Genomic DNA, 18,684 nt, shown 5'->3' with positions numbered 1-18,684 from the left:
TATATTTACAATATATAGTAGAGTGAAAGGGCTAGTTAGGGAATGGCATGGACACAGGACACAAAATTTGTAAAGAATTACTGTATGTCTCAGTACTTTAAAAAAAACAAACATGTTAGACTCCAAAGCAAAATGCTCAGTATGGCCATCTCTGCATGATGTGGAAAAAAAAAATATTCTGACCCTCATTAAAATGGTAAAGAAGCCTTTATTCAAGCTGTTGTAATGGGCAAAAGTGTCAAGAGTATTGCATTTGGAGAGAGATCAAGCTTGACTCTACATACAAAGGAAACAAGGGAGATTTATCGCCAGGGAGCAGGTTGGGGGAGAACAGTTGGTGGAAAGTTACTAAGAGGAGACATCAGGGGAGGAGGAATGCTTGCTAAAACTGACCTAATAGGATTCTTGTTGAAGGCAGGCCAGGATGACCAGATATCACAGGTAGGAAGATTTTCTCTACACTGACTTAGAGGATTCTTGATAAAACTGGGCTCTGAAAGGACATGGAAACCTAAGGTCAAGGCTTAGTCAAGAAAAGGGTTCAGAGGAGTCTGAATAAAGTCTGGTCAAAGAGAGTCTTCGTCACTGTCAAGTGCTGGGGTGACAGGAATGGTTGAGTACAAAGGAGCAGAAGGGACTGCTTGGGAGTGATAAAAGTGTTCTGTATCTGGATTGTGAGAGTGCTTACACAATTCTATGTATTTATTAATATTTGTAGAACTGTACATTAAAATGGGTATATTGTCATATAATTTATATACCTCAATAAAAAATATAAAACCAAAAAATCAAATGTATAAAATGTAGGATAAATAAATGCATGCCCCAAAAGTATCATACCCACATACTGAGGACAGCTTTGCTGCCAAGCAGGAGGATGACCTATTTATAATTCCAGACAGCAGAAATGTATAAGAAAGGCTAAAAGGAAAACAAAGGCAGGTTGTGGCTCAATTTTAAAAATGCTGATAATTAAAGTATCACTATCGAGTGTAACTAGTGGTTCAATGCACTGTATCATAATTATTGTAGGAGGGGATTTGAACATACAATTGGTAATTGTACTAGATAACCCAAGTCTCTTCTACATCCAAGTTCCTATAATTCTATGATTTAAAAATCTTTCTATCAAAGTAAAGAAAAGGGTACGTGCTGCTGGTTTGTCAAGCCCTCTCCAGTAGGAATCAGAGAGGCAGCCATAGAACATAAACAGAGAACATAGAATAAAAATAAGCTTGGAGCATTCCAAAAGACCTTTCCAGTTCTATTGGTTGAAAAACACTGTAAATTTGGAGGTAAAAAAGGGAAAGCATGAGTCGTGGCTCTTAATGTCCTACCTCTTTGGAGGGTGCAAAACCCACTTTTGTATTCAGAGGAGGATGCAAGAGTAACACCCTTCTTTTACCCTAGATATTTTTGGCTCTTGTTTGTCTTCTGTTTTGTATTTTACTGTTTTCTTTTTATGTTATCATGGACAAAGAAGCTAGGTATACATGGTAATTACATCATTCAAATGATTATAGTAACCAAGATAGATTTGACATTTTTATGCTCAATGACTTAACCCATTATCTGAGTAATAAATATTCATAAATGAATGTGGTTATAAATTATGAATTTAAAATATTTACCAGTTGACTGCAAACAAAATAATTTAGCAGACCATTATCAGAAGCTTTACTCTCATGATTCCTAAACACAAAGATGAATTATTGCTTATTATCTAATCTTTGATAATTTTTGTATATTACCAACACTCTTTAATGCAAACAGGGATTGATATAATCTTCCTTCTTAATTACTTTCCATTATTAGAGGCATGACACAATTCCTGACAACTAAGCCTTCCTATCTGTTTTTCATGTAATCATTGGCATAGTTGGAAATTTTTCTTTCTGAAAATCTATGTTGATTTCCCCTATCTTTTCATTATGATTCCCTGAATTGTATTCTCTGTATAGTTCTCTTTTCAATTTTCAATATTACACAGATGCATAAACACACATGCATTTTAAGGAAAGAACACAGCTGAGTCAATCAGAATGCATGTAATATATCTAGAATAACACAAAGCATAGAAGAAAATATAATTTAATAATGATATTTTGATCTTCACACATACACACACATTTATGTGTTCATATATATATGAAATATATATATATACATATATATATATATAAAACTATATCATAGTTCATAGAAAGGAAGTATTGTTGTCAAAGGGAACCACAGGAGCTTTTTTATTCTTAAGAAGTTAGAACCTTAGGGGCACCTGGGTGGCTCAGTGGGTTAAAGCCTCTGCCTTCGGCTCAGGTCATGATCCCAGGGTTCTGGGATCGAGCCCCGCATTGGGCTCTCTGCTCCGCAGGGAGCCTGCTTCCTCCCCTCTCTCTCTATGCCTGCCTCTCTGCCTACTTGTGATCTGTCTCTCTCTCTCTGTCAAATAAATAAAATCTTAAAAAAAAAAAAAAGAAGTTAGAACCCTAATTCAATCCATACTTCCTCAGAATCATGTTATATCTCCCCATAATTTAGTGGCCTAAAGGAAAACAATCATAAATAAGGGGCATGTGTGTTCTTTTGGTATTAAAAACACAGTGGGGATACAGTAGAAGCTCATTTTTAAACACCTTATTTAATATGGGTCCAACATCACATTATATTCACTATTCTTTTATGTAGATAGATTCCTTACAGATATTGAAGTTCAGAGATTGGATTTAAATCTATGTCATAATCCTTTATAAATAAAAATAATACTGTATAATTATCAAAAACTATTAGTTAAAACCTAAGAGAGTTTTTAAGTGTTTTTAAATTCAATTTAATTAATGTATACTGTATTATTAGTTTCCGAGGTAGAATTCAGTGATCCCTCAGTTGCATACAATACCCAGCGCTCATTACATCAAATGTCCTCCTTAATGCTTATCACCCAGTTACCCCATTCCCCAACCCATATCCCTTCTAGCAACACCCAATTTGTTCCCTAGAGTTAAGAGTTTCTTATAGTCTGCCTCCCTCTCTGTTTTTGTCTTATTTTATTTTTCCTTCTCTTCCCCTATGTTCGTCTGTTTTGTTCTTTAAATTCCACATGAGTGAAATCATATAGTATTTGTCTTTCTCTGACTGACTTAACATAATACTCTAGTTCCATCCATGTCATTGTAAATGGCAAGATTTCATTCCTTTTGATGGCTGAGTAATAGTCCATTGTATAGATTTAAATGATTCCATCCAACAGAGCTCCTTTATCAGAAGACTTAACTTGGCTCAGTCAGTTAAGCATCCAACTCTTGATTTCAGTTCAGGCCATGGTGCCAGGTTCATGAGATAAAGCCCCACATTGGACTCCCCACTCAGCAGTGATACTGCGTCTCTCCCTCTCCCTCTGCCCCCTCCTGCCACTTGTGGGCCCTCTCTGTCTCTGAATCTCTCAAATAAATAAATAAATTTTATTAAAAAAAAAAGAACACTATCAACCCAAAAAGAGTGACAATGTAGGTCCATTTAGTTAAAGAACTAGGACTAGATCACAAAATTCTAATTCTTAATCTAATTTTCTTCATTCTTTATTCATCAAGTACTGTAATAAAGATTTTCAGAATAATTATCTAAGTGTACCAGGGATGTTATTATTAAGCTATTTTAACAGGTAAGAAATATGACAATTAGAACAATTGTGATTTTATTGGAGTTGCACAGAAAACCTTACCTCAGAAAATCCTCTGAGACATTCTTTAACCTAAAAAAAATTAATATATATACATTATTTTGTGAAGCTTCCTTTTTTTTTTTTAAAGATTTTATTTATTTGACAGAGAGAGAGATCACAAGTAGAGAGAGAGAGAGGAGGAAGCAGGCTCCCTGCCTAGCAGAGAGCCTGATGTGGGACTCGATCCCAGGACCCTGAGATCATGACCTGAGCTGAAGGCAGAGGCTTAACCCACTGAGCCACCCAGGCAGCCCCATCCTTTTTTTTTTTTTTTTTTAAGATTTTATTTATTTGATAGAGAGAGACACAGCAAGAGAGGGAACACAAGCAGGGGGAGGGGGAGAGAAACTTTTCCCTACCACCCTAGCTTTAATTTAGTAACTGGGGGCTTGTGAATTAAACTAATAAAAGACAAATTAACAGAAGAAAAGGCACATACTTTTTATTAATATGTATGTGCATGGGAGTTCACAGAAAAGAAATGACACTCAAAGAAGCAATTAGATTTGGGGGCTTATATACCTTTTTAACAAAGGGAAGGAGGTTTGGGTTCCAAGGGATGATAATATGTGGCAAAGTAACTAAAATGTATATGAAGGAACTAATGGAAGATAGGAGCTACTTTAGTAAGGGCTGCTTACACAAATTGATCTTGGTATCAACTTCTCATCTAAGATGATAAGAGTCCCTTTCTCTCTCTGATACAGGCTTTCCTCAAAGGAACATTTATGCCCAACTTTTGGGCAGAGAAGAGAAGGCAGAAAATTCTTCTTACATCCGTGAATTCTCAATTACATTCAGATCAAAATAAAACTCATGCCAAATGGCATATTAAGGGATTTGGAGGTGCTTCACAGTTATCAGAGACCCAAATCCCTTCCATATATCTGCTCTGAATTTCCATTACAAAGTCATGCCATGGTCCAAGATGGCTGTCAGAGCATCAGTCAGATCTGTTACAGGCTACAGGAAGAAGGGGAGGGGCAAATGGCACACTCCAGCTAGCTATATCTCTTTAGAAGAAGCAGGACTTGAAATTCCACCCAACAATTTCTATTCATAAATGAAAAAAAAGTTAACCGTGTGGCTATGTACACATAGATGGAAAGGACGTTAGAAAAGCAGTCTTTTACCTGGGTGTTTTCCTACTTTGCGTGAATATGAGGATCATTTACTAAAAAGAAAGGAAGATAAGCAGTTCTGCTGCATAATTTCTATTTGCTCTTCCAATTTACTTCACATCATCATCTGCTCTGTTTTTTTTCCACCCCAGGAGGCTAACTAACACAAATTGCCTCATCAGAACACCTTGCCCTCTGTCTGCCAGTTAGAGTTAGCCAATAGGACAAACAAGAAAGCTGAAGGCAGGAGTAGTCACTGTTATGGATGTTTAGTCTCCATGCTTCGTTCCTGCCAGCCTGCAATTCTTGGGCAGCTACACCCAACTTCTTGAGACCATAGCTTCTACAAGGGAACCTTTTTCTATAGTTAACAGCTGCACTTGGAACTAGAGGTGGGGATAGTTCTTTGATTTGTTAGTCTGGAAGTACTCTACCATTCCTATCTCTGCCCACACATCTATGAACAGATCTGTGGCTTGCTCAGGCTGCCACAACAAGTATCAGAGACTGAATGGCTTGACCAACAGAAATCTATTTCCCTCACAGTTCCAAAGGCTAGAACTGTGAGATCAAGGTGTTGGCAGGATTTCTGTATTCTGATGTCTTTCTCTTTGGTTTGTAGATGGACATCTTCTCCCTGTATCTTCACATGGTCTTCCCTCTCTACCCATCAATGGCCATATTCCCTCTTCCTATAAGGACACCAGTCATATTGGACAGGGGCCCACTCTTATGACATCATGTTAACTTTATTACCTCTTTAAAGACCCAATTTCTAAATACAGACACATTCTGAGGTACTTGGGGCTTTAAATAGGAATATCTGGACAGACAGAGGTACATAATAGCAGCCCATAACAAGTCACTTTAATAACATTTCTTCAGTTACTCCCTAAGAGTCCATTTGTCCTTGCTGGGAGGCTCACAATCTCTGTCTTAGTCTCCATAGCACTTATGTCAGTGTTTCTCAAACTTCAATGTACATGCACATTACTTGGATGTCCTTGAAAAAAAGCATTTGGATTCAGTAAGGAGGAGGAGTATTGCTATCCTGCATGCTTCCAAATGATGTCATCAAAATGCACCAACCACATCTTGAGTTGCAGAGCTCTCTCCCTCTCTCAATATTTAAAAAAAATTTTAAATTGAAAAATTTTTAGAAAAATTCTTTAAATTTCCTAGTTGCTGGGAATTTTTTTTTCCCCCAAATTTCCCAGTTGCTTGCATGAATTATCATTCTACTCAGCTGGTCCTGTCTCACCTTGGACTTACTGAGGCTAAATGAAGTTCTGTTCTGTTTTCTTTTTTTCCTGGGTTCTCACTAAACATCTTGACACAAGGACTCATACATCTTCACTTAATAGAAGAATGTGGTTTAACTTACTGGAAGTGTGACTTCTGGTTTTCAGTGCAGTTCAATATAACATAGATAATGTTTATTGTAACTTGTTTATAAATGTCTCCCCAGAGTAACATGTTAATGAACTTTCACTTTAATTCCTCAAAGTTGTTTGAGCTAAAATGCATTCTAAGTGGCATTATAAAATAAAGATTAAACATAAAATAAAACATTATAAAATCTTTATAAATTAAATACATTGACATTTCCTGGGTTCTTCTTTTATAATAGTTCATTAGCACAAAAATAAAATTATTTTAATTTGGACTTAGGAATTACTATCAGTCACTCCTCTCAGAGTTAGGCATTACTGGTTTTCTCAGGAAGTTTACATTTTTAATCCTAAATAATAATGTGGAAGAGGGATGCTGCTGCCAGTGTTACATTATATGCATAATGGCAGGTAACCATTACCTTAAAACTAATAAATATTAACATGCTAATTGAATAAATGGATGAATAAATAAGGGACTAATTGGTGGAATAAATGAACATGATATATTTACCAAGTATCTAAAAATAAAGGTGAAGAAGTATTGGTGAGACATCTAGTTGCATTGACAAAGGTATTAAGAGTCTACTGGGGAGTTTATATTTGATAGTGTAGGAAATGAGGTCATTAAAGTTTTTGGTTTTAGACTCATACTTTCTGATGGGGCCTCTTTCCTCAAGTCACATGAGCTTATACTGCAAATATGGACAACAAAACAGTAGAAACAGAGTAAATCTAGCTTCAGCTAGACCAGCGGGAAGCCTGAACTGCAGCCCTGTACTTCCTTGAAAGAAGCCCATGTACGCATGCTCATGAGAGTCAGCAGCAGAACATCTGCCAATCCCCTCCATTATTTGTTTACTTAGACTTACGAGAGCAACTGCTGCTACTTGTCACAAGCTTGATACGTTCCAGATCAACATCGTCCCAAATTTGTACTGTCACCATTTTGAAGTGAAGGAAGAGCACCATTACCAAACAAGTCAGAGATGCCTTAGGCTCCCAGTGAATGCAGGTACTTACGATGTAAGAAAAGCCGGAGGGAAAAGAGGAAGAAGCAGGTAAGATCACTATTCGAATATACAGTGCCACGTTCTTCACACCAGCCAGAGGTAAGTCACAAATTACATTACCCAAAAGAAATGAAGCAAAATCAGCTATATTAATCAGATTATATTCAGCCATAAAACTTGCCATTTAGTCTATATGGGACTATTTCTCAGGGACCTGAAAACTACTGAGAAAAACCTACCCCTGCGAGTTTCCCTGAATATGGTACCATGGAATGTGGTGAATAGCGTTTTTGTCTGTTCCACAGACATTATTCAAGGAATAAGTATTGATTTATATAATTGATTTGCTAAAACACTTAGAGTAACTATAACATACTTGTTATAGTTCTTCAGTGTAGGCTAGATATATATTGTCATGGTTGTATAAAACTAATTTAACAAAGGAATAATACATCTAGATTTTAAATCTTTAATGATCTGACTTATCTAAAGTTTAAAATTTAGAAGATCTAGAGGAGTAGATGTGTAGTATTTCTTTCAGTAAAATGTGTTTACTATCTCTTTACGGTGGGCTGAGGATATGGTTTCACATTTGCTGAAAATTTCCCGAATCACTGGTCTTAGGTGAAAAAATGTATTGCAAAAACAAAGTAGTAGAGTTCTCCAATTGTGGTAACAAAGATCCATCCTGTCAGTTTTGGATTTATCTTATGATGACATTACTTGCATACCACTGTAATTCAGGGCTCACGTACTGTGAAAGAAAACATCTTAAATACTGAAGGTGAATACAAATATCAATGGGCTATAACTATAGCTTAAAATAAGGCAAAAATTTAATAGACATAATGAACAATTTGAACATCTAAACTCAAAAGTTTATTTCAAAATAGGTTGCATGAAGTCTATAAAATTATTATATACTCATTAAGAATTGTACTCACTCCTCTAAGTAGTTTATTTTCAAAGAGAGAAAGTGAGCCCTGCCACTCCAGGAAATAGTTTTCTAATAATTTCAGTAACCCGAAAGGAAGCTATTAATGCAACAAATAATAGATGGTCAGTTGCTCTACAGAATTAAGTTTAAACAGCATATGAAAAACACTTGAATTCTTGCACATTTCAATAATACAATTAGGAAGAGAAACATCCTTCAATTCACTTTTACGGTAATGTCCTGATACTTGCCCATATGTTCAGTTACTTTTTTAAGAACTTAAATATTTCTATGTTCCACTAGAAAGTTCAGAGAGCCCTAGGGTATTTATGAGTGAAAATATTTGAAGTCAGAGCACTGAGGTAACTTTAAGAAGATGTAAACATTACTTACTAACAATTTCTCTTAAGAAATGTAGATCTTTTTATTTACAAACTAATATTGGTTAAGAAAATGGACAATGTCTAATGTGGGACACATGCTCTAAAACAATCCTACTGATGTCCATTTAATTAATTTTGGTATTCAAATGTAAAACTGATTTCATAACTACTTTTTATCCCTAGCGAATTATGCTCTAAAGGTTAGAGCACAAAGCTATTCCTAGTACTTACTGGAAAAGGCACTAAATCATAGTGAAACAGTTATAACAGGTGGTATGCAAGTAATGTATTCATAAAATAAATCCAAAGAAAAATCCGTTTACAAATGAATGTGAAATTATGGAAATCAGTGACATTATGAGAAAGTTAATAAGAAAAATTAAGGCCTTTCTTAAAAAAAGGATTATATTGAAATAAAATAACTGAAATGTCATTAAGAACTCTCCATTTTAAGTGTTTGCCTTCATGGGGTGAGACTGTCTTTAGTTGAACACCAGGCCCTCTCAAAAGAAAATAAGAAGATAAGTATACTCCCAGAGACTAGTTATACAATTTTAATGAATCAGTTACAAAGAATTTTGAAATCTATCCTTTGTTTGAAAAAAAAAAAAAGATCAATATTCTTTATGAAAAAAACAAAATTTGTTTCTAAGAGACATTTTTTATTTCAGATTTTTTTTATTTATTCAAATTTATTTAACAGGAGTGACTGAAATTAAAAAATGTAATTGAGTCTCATCATCATGGAAATGGCTTTAAGAGAAAACTGATCAGATGGATATTACTGCTTCCCATTTTGAACCAGTAAAGAGTTGCCACTGATAAATAGCCAATAGTCTGTCAAAAATACTCTAGGTATGGGAGCGCCTGGGTGGCTCAGTGGGTTCAGCCTCTGCCTTCGGCTCAGGTCATGATCTCAGGGTCCTGGGATCGAGCCCCGCATCGGGCTCTCTGCTCCATGGGGAGCCTGCTTCCCCCTCTCTCTCTGCCTACCTCTCTGCCTACTTGTGATCTCTCTGTCAAATAAATAAATAAAATCTTCAAAAAAAATTACCCTAGGTATGTTATATAATACAAGTCTGTTCACAGGGGAAAAAAATAGGAATTAACTTACCCGAACAAGTTGATTTCATCACAACAGAAGCACAAAAGAACCACCCATGCCTCTGGGGACATTGATTGCACCATGCACCCTTGAAAAAAGCTTTGGCTCCTTCATCTCAAGCAGTCTTCCTCCAGCAGTCAAGTGTGCCTGTGTACATGATGTCAGTTCCTTTCTTCTTGGACTGCATCATCATACTGACACAAGCCGTGTCAGATGGATAGGAAGTCAACGCAGCAACTGCTGTGATAGATTGTGCGATCATCCACCTGATGAAGACGTGAGTATTCTTGGGATCTGGAGGCGTTCCCTTTGCAGTGTCATCGATTCCAAAGCAGGCTCCAAAACTGGGTAGATGATAATATCTTATACAGACACATTAAAGCCTGGTATAGGCCCTTCACCTTTGTGGATCTTAACCAGGCAGTCACCAAGGCCTCTGAATTTCTGTTCAGCTCCAGCTCTGCCCACACCAGCTGCTAGATGGGTATGGGCAAAATCAAGAGGATACACAAAAACACAAGAATGTGGCCCCAATGGCACCACATAGTGCCAGATTCCCCGTAAAGGAGTGCCAAAACTGGGTTCTCTTATCCACACAACCCAGGAAGGGGTTGTACTTGTCCTTGAACGCAAAGTTGAGAGCCTGGGTGGGGAAATATCTGATTACACACCAGAAGGACAAGACTCCCTGCTCCTTGGGGATATGAAACATACAGTCTATAATGCCCTCCCTACTGCTTATCCATGGTGATTTGTCTCTGGCTTGCTGCACTTGCAGCAGCAGCTTCACCCACTTGATGTGCACTACCATGGTCTTGGAGATGGCCATAGCCGCTCCACCTGCCAGGCAGTCTTATGGCAAATGAAGGATGCGGCACCATCTATCATGTTGAAAGGAAAGAGGAGGTGGGAGACTGTGGGGCTGCGGGAGGAACTGGTTGGGACTTTAGGAAGTATATTTTATTTTTTTATTTATTTTTTTAAAAGATTTTTATTTATTTATTTGACAGACAGAGATTACAAGTAGGCAGACAGGCAGGCAGAGAGTGAGAAAGGGAAGCAGGCTCCCTACTGAACAGAGAGCCCGATGCAGGGCTCAATCCAGGACCCTGGGATCATGACCTGAGCTGAAGGCAGAGGCTTTAACCCACTGAGCCACCCAGGTGCCCCTAGGAAGTATATTTTAATATTTAAGGAGGCATTGTCAACTCCTCAAAGCAAGTTAATATGCTTTGTTAGCTTGCAATTTTTATAAAAAGCTTTTAAAAGCATTATTATCAAACAAATATTGACATAAAACAAACTGCACATATTCAAAACTCTAGAAATCTTCTTTAAAACTCTTTTTGATTATCTGTATAGACAGTCATATCTTTTGTTTTACTTCTCTTTTTCTTTTTTTGGTAATATTCTATTTACTTGACAGAGAGAGCACAAACAAGGGGAGCAGCAGGCCGAGGGAGAGGGAGAAACAGACTCTCTGCTGAGCAGGGAGCCTGATGCTGAGCTTCAGGGTCCTGAGGGCTCGATCCCAGAACCCTGAGATCATGCCCTGAGCCAAAGGCAGGCGCTAACCTGACTGAGCCACGCAGGCCCCCCACCTCTCCTCTTCTTTTAATCTATATGCCTTTTTATTTTCCTTTTTCTTTTTGCCTTATTACAAATCTTTCTCACTAGCACATCAACATAATGTTGAATATGAGTAGGGAAAGAAGACATCCTTGTCTTATTTCTAATCTTAGGCAGAAAGTAGTCTCATGTCAAATATGATGTGAGCTGTAGGATTTGTTGATATTCTTTATTGGATTAAGGAAGTGTCCTTAGATACTTAGAAAAAATTCTAGTTTGTAGAATGTTTTTATCAGGAACAGATAACTGGTTTTGCCAAATGCTTTTTCCTTCATCTGTTGATAAAAAAATTTTTTTTCTTATTTAGTTAGTCTGTTAACATGGTAAAATACTTTTTTTTTTTTTTTTTAGTATTGAGCAAGCCTTGCATTCCTGGGATGAGCCTCACTTGGCTGTGATGTGGGGCTGGGTTTGTTGTTTGGGGTATCCTCAGTGGGTCAAACACTACAAATAACTCTAATATCTTTTGTTTGTCTTTCCACTTAGTTTTGAGTTTCCCTTTGCACTTCTCCCTAGAAAAAGCCTGTGTCTTGCAGTTCTCTCAGGTGTCATCCATTATTAGTTTTACTAGATGCATGTTAGCTTGTTGGTAGGCAGTTGAATGCAGTGTTTGATGCTCTGATAAGCCTCAGTCTTAAGCAGACACTATGAGCCTTGATCCCATCCATGTGCCCTTTGTAAGTAGATTGTCTCTTCTCCAGATGCAAACCTAGGGCTAGCGCAGTCCCTAGAGCTCCTTCTCCAAGTTAGAATTTTTATTTTTTTTTAATTCCTTGCTTCCCTCCTTAACTGTGGTGCTTTTCCACTAGTACCATTAGTTTACAGTTTCGAGGCCCTAATTCATACCTACAGATTAAGGATTTTGTTCCTTAGATGAGATGGGGGGCACGTTTGAGATTGGAATGGGTGGCAGTCAACAATTCCTACCTTGAGATGCAATGAATTTCCCCCTCTGTACCTGGTCTACAAATTGGCTATCTTCTTACCTGCAAAATCCCCTGCAGGAAAAAAAAAAAAAGAAAGAAAAGAAAAGAAAAATCTTTTATTTCATGAAGGAGATAGAGGGATGGGTCTGGGAGGAGTTTTGGTAGTGGTTATCATTCTGCAACCCCAGAAAGAACCATGAAGGAGGTTTTCTTGTTTTTTTGTTTTTTGTTTTTTGTTTTTTGCATTATTCAGATTTCTTCCTGACATTCCCTGAGTACCTCATGGTGTTCCTAGAGAAAACACTCTGCAGAAGGGACACAGCTATCCTATGTCTGTGGCCCTCAAGGACTTTACAATCTCACACTTAACCTACTCAGGCTTTTGCAACTAATTAAATATGTCTACCTTAATATTTTCACTGACTTATATGGCATTTGGTGGCATCTAATCCAGGTAAACAAATGGCTGTGTCTTGTTTCTCCCTGCCTGAGCTTCTTTTTCTCCAGATATTGGGTGAGTTATTTTCCTTCTCACTCTAGTTCTCTCTTGAGTTAAAAAAAAAATCTCATTTGCAATCTGTTCAACTTTTTTCTCTTGTTCTAAGGGTGATAATGCTATGCTAGGTCTCTGTATGTCTGAGCTAAACCCACAAATCTGTGTAATGAAATTTGATTACTAAATTTACAAATGATGTTTTTCTGAGATATCTAATTTACTCTCTGCATTCATATACTGTCCAAAGAGTTTGAAGTAATAGAGAATAAAATTTTTGTGTTTTTTTTTTTATATTGTATTCCTAGACCTTAGAGAAGTGGCTAGGAAAATCCAACAAACATTTACTGAATAAATGTCTTATGAATAAATTAAGATAAATATATCTTGATTTGGTTATTTAGAAAGTTATTTCTCACTTGCCTACATATCAAATTTACCTAAATAGGCAAATATATTGTTACTATTGTTGGCAGTATATTGTTATTCCCTAACATACCATGATCAATTACCTTCCTTTTCCATTTTGAAAAAGCACCCGTAAGTTAAATGCAATAGTGGTATAAATGTTAAAATTATGTAATTTTATTAACTATAACACTTGAGTTACATATTTAACCTAATTTAATTTAAAATAAATTGCATCAGCAAGCAACAGAAAATACCACAGCATTATTTTTCTACTTTGGTATTCTGATCTTATTTTGGATCTGGAGTCTTATGGAGATGGTTTGAGTACATACATACTCCATACACAATTTGTAATCTGAACGTCTTGCTAAAGTGCACAAATTTGGAAATTAACAGAAAATTTGATGAGCCAGGAGAATAGTCCTTAACTATCCCTCTGTAGTTGAAAGTTAAATAGAAATAATCCTTCTCCAGCTCACATGAATGCTTCCTTCAGATTTACTCCTGTTATTTGAAAAGTAAGCTCAATTGCATTACATAATTTCTGAGGTGAATATACAAAAAATAGTAAAAAATAAACGGGTTTGTCCAGTAAAGGTGACTAATAATAAAGTAAAACGTAAAGTCTAATATCACATTAAAACTTTTGAAGAATTGCATTAGACCAATTATCAAATTACCCCTATTATATTTTCTATTATGTATAGTGTGTATACATATGTATATACATATGTATAGTGTGAATACAAAAGACAAGTTAAAAGAGTCACTCATTAACATCAGCATAGAACAATTTCTTTTGTCTGAGTGGAAAACATTTAAACATGACCATATCAGTATACAAAAAAGATTTAGAAGATAAAATTTGAAAATATTGGTGAGAGAAGAGATCATTACTGGAGCAAGTGCCCCAAGACAACAAGAAGAGGTATGATACACATTTTAGGCTTTGGAATTAGACTCAGATGGGAGGGAGACCACTACTTTTCCACTAAATTAGGATGAAGAGAGGAGGAAGAAAGAAAGTGAAGGAGGGAAGATGGAAGATTGGTTAGCTATAGATGACAATCACTTTTCAGGAGATGGCAGAGAGAAAGACAGCGTCCCTACCATGATTTTCCTGTGAAATAGGAGCCAAGGTCATCTAAGGTCAGAAGGTGTAGAGTAATAGGAAGTTGGCAGTTGAATCTGGTCTAGGAGAATAGCAAGAAGGAGAAAAAGACATAAGAAATAGTTGACTTGCCTCATGTAGGAAGGAATGTAAGCAGCACTGAAGGAGTGGTGGAAAGATTGGGAACTGTCAAATTGTAATAGTTTTGTAAAAATTAAAATGTTCACTAATCAGAGTGCAAAAAATAAGAACTCAGTGGGATTGAATTGAGTGGGATTCAACTGGCTTGAGTTAGAAGGGAACCACTAGAAAGACAGTGGTAATAAAGGTAATAAAGGCAAAATAATATTCCCAAATGCAAGGCAAAACCTGTGTTGATCCTTCTAATATATGCTACAAAAATAAATAGGCTAATATTCTAGTTGCCTTTTGTTGTGTAACAAACCATCTAAAATCGAGTGGTATAAAACAATAATTTTATTATGTTTGCAAATTCTGTGAGTCAGAGATTAGATGGGGCAGGAGAAGGTAGATATTCTTTGGCTCATGTCTGAAGCTTCTGTTGGGAAGACTGGAACATCAGGGGAGTGCACTGAACATCACTCTTTTGCTTTGTGTAGTGACCGGGCATCTTTACATGGGCTTTCTGTAGGACTTCTCCAGTATAGCATTCTCAGTCTAGAGAGACTTTTTTCAGGGAGCTCCAAGAGTGAGTGTTCCCATAAAGAAAGCAGAGGCTGCATGGTCACTTACAACCTCATTTAGGACATCACATAGTGTCATTTCAGAAATACTCTATTGACTGAAGCAGTCACAAGCCCACCTAGATACAAGGGGAATGGAACTTAAGCACACCGCTCAGTGAGGGGCACCGAACAATAGTCATATTTTAAAGCTGTCCTAGCTGGACAAATATTGTTACTACTTAATAAAATACCTAGTATGTACCAGGCCCTATTGTGAGCATTTTTCATATATTAATTTATCTAATCCTCCCAACACCTTACGAGGCTGATATTATCATGACCCCCAAATTGCTGTATGGAGTTTAGGTAATTTAGCCATAATCACTGATGGGGAAGCAGCCATTGCATGACCTGTTGCCCTTCTCTGGACTTGCTCACTCAGTGCCGTGGGTCTGGAACCTTCCCTAATAAGGAAGCCAGGTCCTGAGCTAGTGTTGGCTAGATTCTTATTATTAGGAGAAAACATTCTGTTCTTGATACTCAGTGAACTTCCTTGTATTTCTTAAGACTGTCATATGTCACCTGGCCAGTGACACCAATATATCTGTCCCTAGATGGAAAGGAACAGAGTCTTCCCCTGCAGCATGAGAGGGGCAGGTGCATTGGGAAAGACCTAGTAGTCATAGCAGATCAGCGCACACTGACAAACACTGATCTTAATCTGTGTTGTGTCTCTTCCTTCCCCTTTCTGTGAGTAAAATGTTTCAACCAGTATTTTGTGTATTGAGTCCTCTTCAGTGCTCTGAACAAGTAGAAGATGAAGTGGGCCAGTCTGCAAGCTCCTACTTGTGGTGGCTGGCAGTGTTAAGATCCCTGCTGTCTCCATGAGGTGGGAATCCTCACCTGAGATTGGTAGCTGGATATTCACGCTTGACTATCACATAATCAGCGACATGTCCAGGATTAACCTAGCCAGACAGGCTGGTCTTAGAGTTTTGGGCCTGAATCATTATAATATGTTTCCTTTAAAACAGACAGAAAAAAATAATAATAATTTGAAAATAAGTTCTCATACAGTCATATATCTCAATAGAACAGGTGGTCTTTTCTTGATCTAAACACCCTTGAAGTGATTTTCTCAGAAGCCCTTGTCGGTTCTCTATGAACAATTCTTGTTCACTAAGTTGCTAGACAGAAACTATAGTTCTGTGATGTACATAATGTTATAGATAAATAATAAAACGATAGCATTTCTAAATGAAATAAAATGTGGTCATAAGCCAATCTGTGTATTTGTCTAGCTAAAACTTTTACATCAATTAATACTTGAAATTAAATATGAAAGCTATGGGCCAGTAATCTGAATGAGAAAGAGAGCAGACTATGAAATGTGGTTAGAAATTAGAGCACCAAGGGTGCTTGGGTGGCTCAGCTGCTTAGGCATCCAACTCTTGGAGAATGGCTCAGGTCATGATCTCAGAGTCATGAGATGGAGCCCCAGGATCGAGATTGCTGCTCAGCATTGTGCTCAGCAGGGAGTCTGCTTGAGATTCTCTCTCTCCCTCTCCCCTCTGCTCCTCCCTCCACTCACTCTCACTCTAAATAAATAAATAAGTAAATAAATAAATAAATAAAATCTTTTAAAAAAGAAATTAGAATACCAAGAGGAAACCTGGTGAGGTCAGGGCATAAACTTTGGTTTATGAGAGCATAAACAGTTCTATCTGAGTTTGAATTCTGACTCAGATATTTAATGAACTGAGTGATTTGGAGTTAATTACTTAACACTTAAGGCCAAGTTCTCCATTTGCAAAAGGATAGTATACATATCCAGCTGGGAATTTTGAAGGAATACTATAGAGTATATGTAAAAATACCAGCAATAAACACTTAACTTCATGGATTAGACATCAAATAATTTACAGTAACAAGACTTTCAAAGGTTGACATGTAAATCATCCAGAAAGAAAGAGACATTATGATACATTATCAATAGAAAACATCAGATCAATACAATGGGAAAACACGCAGTGGTTCAAACCGAGTTTACAGATTACTGCAATGTCTTATTACAGGCCAAGAGAAAAAGGTCTGGGACATTCTAAACAGTAAAACCTTGTAAATTCTTGGGAGTGAGAGATTAGCAATTGAAACCATGACTGCATGTGTATAGATATAACTGTAGATAAACTAGAAACATATGTCACTTTGCATATTAATTAGTAATAATAATAGTTAATATCTGTATATTACTGTGTACCCCATGCTTTTTAAGAAATTTACTTACATTAACTCATTTAAACTCCTCTCTCTTAGATATAAATCAGTAAGGTAAAGATAAATACAATCTCTATTTTATGGCCAAACAACATAAGGCACAGAACAGTGACTTGCTCAAGGTCAAATAATAATAAATGATTGAGGGCACCTGGTGGTTCAATCAGTTAAGCCCCTGACTCTTGATTTTGGCTCAGGTCATGAGCTCAGGGTCATGAGATTGAACCCCTTGTCAGGCTCTGCACTCAGCAGGGAGGCTGCTTAAGATTGTTCCTCTCAGGGACCCTGGGTGGTTCAGTCCTTAAGCGTCTGCCTTCCGCTCAGGTCATGATCCCAGAGTCCTGGGATCCAGCCCCATGTCAGGCTCCCTGCTCAGCGGGAAACCTGCTTCTCTCTCTCCCACTCTCCTTACTTGTGTTCCCTCTCTCTCTTTGTCTCTCTCGGTCAAATAAATAGCTAAAATCTTAAAAAAAAAAAAAAAAAAAAAGAAAGAAAAAGAGATTGTCCCTCTCCCTCACCCTCTGCCCCTCATTCATCCCTCTCTAAAAATAACAACAACAATAATAATAAATGATTGACCCGGTATTTGAAACCAGGGACTAAATTTTTTTGCCCATTTTCTTAATCACATTATTTCATTTCCTAAAAAATTTTTAGTTATGGATATTTCTAAGCTTGGTTTGTATCAGCTTCATTCTCATGTAATTGCAATGATTACCATTAATGGCCAATCGCCTTCCTTAGCACTGGTAGAAACATCTTAATAAATTAATTATATCCATACTTCCTTTTTCAATCATTCTTAGCAGTGAGCAAAAATCTCTGTCATTACATCAACCATCATTGATTCTCTTTAAAATATCTACTCTTCCTAACATACATTAGTTAAATTTTAAAAGGTAGTCTTTCTAATTATTTTTCGAGTAGCATCATAGAATTCCACTTCAATGATACAATATAAGAAAATCCTAAAAAAGGATTAATTTATTTGTATGAATTTTTGTTTTTTTAAATGAGAGTGACACTTTCTATGTTTTTGTCCAAATTCAAAGACAATCCCTTTCATGATTAAGTAATTCTATTCATTAATGAATTGAATAATATTTACTTGAACTTTGACTATATGGTCCATTTTGACTTTTCTAGAACTGCTATCTTATACATTTATAAACTTATTTAAAATTTTCATGTTTTCTTACAAAGACTCTATACTCTTTAAGGGAAAATATTGCATTTTATCTAATTTTATCTACCACAGTGCTATTCATGAAGTAGACAACCAAAATGGTTTTAAATAAAGCAGCTAACAGAGTTTGAAAATACTGAGTGACAAGAACAGATTCCCATATTATATTACCTGAATCCTCAACTTACTTACCTCTCTTGATATTTTCCTTAAATATTCTCACTTCGTATTCATCCTGAAATCTTCCTTTCTCTGTGGTTTTGTGTTAATAATGGGAGCAGGACAGCAAGTTCCCAT

The 18,684-nt window shown here is 36.7% G+C and overlaps 1 pseudogene; it reads right to left on the bottom strand.

The window, feature by feature from the left end:
* Nucleotides 1-9,695: 9,695 nt before the first annotated feature.
* Nucleotides 9,696-13,241, bottom strand: LOC111142935 (annotated as a pseudogene).
* Nucleotides 13,242-18,684: the final 5,443 nt, after the last annotated feature.

The sequence above is a fragment of the Enhydra lutris genome, unplaced genomic scaffold, assembly GCF_002288905.1.
Source record: "Enhydra lutris kenyoni isolate GAN:26980312 unplaced genomic scaffold, ASM228890v2 scaffoldscaffold9, whole genome shotgun sequence".
NCBI classification, from domain to species: Eukaryota; Metazoa; Chordata; class Mammalia; order Carnivora; family Mustelidae; genus Enhydra; species Enhydra lutris.
Note: the sequence above shows the minus strand (reverse complement) of the source record. Positions and strands in the feature narration are given on the sequence as shown.